Source organism: Rutidosis leptorrhynchoides, chromosome 5, assembly GCF_046630445.1.
Source record: "Rutidosis leptorrhynchoides isolate AG116_Rl617_1_P2 chromosome 5, CSIRO_AGI_Rlap_v1, whole genome shotgun sequence".
In the NCBI taxonomy this organism is placed as follows: Eukaryota; Viridiplantae; Streptophyta; class Magnoliopsida; order Asterales; family Asteraceae; genus Rutidosis; species Rutidosis leptorrhynchoides.
The window spans coordinates 42,113,316-42,117,015 of NC_092337.1; positions in this window are offsets into that span (position 1 = coordinate 42,113,316).

A 3,700-nucleotide genomic window follows, 5' to 3' on the forward strand; every position below is an offset into this window, starting at 1 on the left:
TCGAAATTGTGATTAACTTCGTTGTCGACTTCCATCGGACCATGTATGTAATGTTTAACTCTGTGACCATTAACTTTAAATTCAATCCCATTTGAATTTATCAATTCTATCGTTCCGTATGGGAAAACTCTTTTGACTATGAATGGTCCAGACCATCTTGATTTCAATTTTCCAGGAAATAGCTTGAATCGTGAATTGAAAAGAAGAACTCTGTCTCCTTCTTTAAATTCTTTTGAACTTCTGATTTTTTTATCATGCCATTTCTTCATTCTTTCTTTATAGATTAACGAATTTTCGTATGCTTCATGTCTTAATTCTTCTAATTCGTTTAGTTGACTTAATCGTAGACGTCCGGCTTCATGTAAATCAAGATTACATGTTTTCAAAGCCCAAAATGCTTTGTGTTCAATTTCTACTGGAAGATGACATGCTTTTCGATAAACAAGTCTAAAAGGTGTGGTTCCAATTGGAGTTTTGTAGGCTGTTCTAAAAGCCCAGAGTGCATCCTCCAATTTAATGGACCATTCCTTCGGATTTGATCCTACGGTTTTCTCTAGAATACGTTTTAAAGCTCGGTTGGTATTTTCAACTTGTCCACTTGTTTGTGGATGATATGCGGTGGAGATTTTATGAGTTACTCCATATCTTTTAAGAACTTTCTCAAGTTGATTATTACAGAAATGAGTACCCCGATCACTTATTAAAGCTTTCGGTGTTCCAAACCTTGCAAAAAGACGTTTTAAAAAGTTGACTACAACTCGTGCATCGTTAGTTGGGAGAGCTTGTGCTTCCGCCCATTTAGATACATAATCAATGGCTACGAGTATATATAGATTATTATGAGATTTTGGAAATGGACCCATAAAGTCAATACCCCAAATGTCAAATACTTCACATACTTGGATGACATTTTGTGGCATTTCATCACGTTGACTTATTTTTCCGGCCCTTTGACATGCATCACAGGATTTGCAAAGAAGGTGTGCGTCTTTGTAAATTGTAGGCCAATAGAATCCAGCTTCATAAACTTTTCTTGCTGTTAGTTGAGGCCCATAATGCCCTCCTGTTGGTCCTGTGTGACAATGGTTTAAAATTTTACTAGCTTCATCTCCAAATACACATCGGCGTATTATTCCATCGGGACAACTTTTAAATAGATGTGGATCTTCCCAGAAATAGTGTTTTATATCACTGAAGAATTTCTTTCGTCTTTGGTACGATAATCCTTTTTCAAGGAATCCACAAACTAAGTAGTTTGCATAGTCTGCAAACCATGGGATTTCTTTATAATCTATCTTCAATAGATATTCATCAGGAAAGTTGTCTTGTATGGCTGATTCATTTAGAACTTCTAATTCGGGATTTTCAAGACGAGAAAGATGATCAGCGGCGAGATTTTCTGCTCCTCTTTTATCTCGGATTTCAATATCAAACTCTTGTAAGAGTAAGATCCAACGGATTAATCTTGGTTTAGCATCTTGTTTTGAAAATAGGTATCCAAGAGCAGAATGGTCGGTATAGACCACCGTTTTTGCTAGAACGAGATATGATCGAAATTTGTCAAAAGCAAAGACAATAGCAAGGAGTTCTTTTTCAGTAGTTGTATAGTTCGTTTGTGCTCCTTGTAACGTCTTACTAGCATAATATATAGGTTGAAATCGTTTTTCAATCCTTTGTCCTAAAACGGCTCCCATTGCAAAATCACTTGCATCGCACATTAGTTCAAATGGTAGATTCCAATTTGGTGTTATCATGATTGGTGCATTAGTGAGTTTCTCTTTAAGAATATTAAAAGATTTGATACACTCATCTGAAAAGATGAATGGCGCATCCTTTTCTAGGAGTTTATTCATAGGAGTGGCAATTTTAGAAAAATCTTTTATGAAACGTCGGTAAAAACCGGCATGCCCTAGAAAACTCCTAACTCCTCTAACATTTGTGGGATGTGGAAGTTTAGCAATTACATCTACTTTAGCTCTATCCACTTCAATTCCTTCTTTTGAAATTTTATGTCCAAGAACGATGCCTTCTTTAACCATGAAATGGCATTTCTCCCAATTAAGTACTAGATTTGATTGTTCGCATCTAATTAGCATTCGTTCCAGATTAATTAGACATGATTTAAATGTATCACCGAAGACTGAAAAGTCATCCATGAATACTTCCATGCATTCTTCTATCATGTCGTGAAAAATCGCCATCATACACCTTTGAAAGGTTGCAGGGGCGTTACAAAGTCCAAATGGCATGCGTTTGTAAGCAAAAGTACCATAAGGGCACGTGAATGTGGTTTTCTCTTGGTCTTCGGGTGCTATTGGAATTTGAAAATATCCGGAAAATCCATCTAGAAAACAATAGTAACTATTTCCGGCTAATCTTTCCAACATTTGATCTATGAAAGGTAAGGGAAAGTGATCTTTTCTGGTGGCGTCATTTAATTTTCTATAATCAATACATACACGCCATCCTGTTACAGTCCTAGTAGGAATAAGCTCATTTTTCTCATTTGTAATGACAGTCATGCCACCCTTCTTAGGCACGCATTGAACTGGGCTTACCCATGGACTATCAGAGATTGGATATATCAAACCTGCATCTAGCAGCTTAATAATTTCTTTCTTAACTACATCTTGCATATTAGGATTTAGTCTTCGTTGGCGTTGCACATACGTTTTATGACCTTCTTCCATAAGGATTTTATGTGTGCAATACGAAGGACTTATTCCTTTAATATCATGAATCTTCCATGCAATGGCTGGTTTATGAGCTTTCAACACAGAAATGAGTTGTGATTTCTCATTTTCAGTAAGAGAAGACGATATTATTACAGGTAATTCAGATTCACCATGTAAATAAGCGTATTCCAAATGGTTTGGAAGTGGCTTTAACTCTAATTTCGGAGGTTCTTCTATCGATGATTTATATCGATATCTGTCTTCTTCTTTTAGCATTTGAATTTCTTCTGTTGTTGGTTCATATCCATTAGCTATAAGTGTAGCTAACATTTCAGCTTCATCAATTGGTTCATTACCTTCTCCTAAAGAACATTCTCCTGTTCCTTGTAATTCTGGAAATTCTTCTAATAATTCTGCATGTGCATCTATAGTTTGAATATAATAACATGTATCATCTGCAGATTGTGGTTGTTGCATTGCTCTATCAACTGAAAAGGTAACACTCTCATCCTCTATACTTAGGGTCAGTTTCTTACCGAACACGTCTATCATTGCTTTAGCCGTGTTTAAGAATGGTCTTCCTAATATGAGAGGAACTTGAGAATCTTCTTCCATGTCCAAAACAACAAAATCTACTGGAAATACTAAAGTACCAACTTTAACTAGCATGTTCTCCATTATCCCTCTAGGATATTTTATTGATCTATCGGCTAGTTGTATGCTTATTCTTGTTGGTTTCAATTCTCCAAGGTCTAGTTTAGCGTATAGTGAATACGGCATTAGATTTATACTAGCACCTAAATCTGCTAATGCTTCTATTGAACTAAGACTACCCAGAAAATATGGAATTGTGAAACTTCCTGGATCAGATAGTTTTTCTGGTATCTTATTTAACAGCACTGCTGAACAATTAGCATTCATAGTAACAGCCGAGAGTTCTTCCATTTTCTTTCTATTTGAGATTAGATCTTTCAAGAATTTAGCATATCTTGGCATTCCTGAAATCACATCAATGAAAGGAAGAT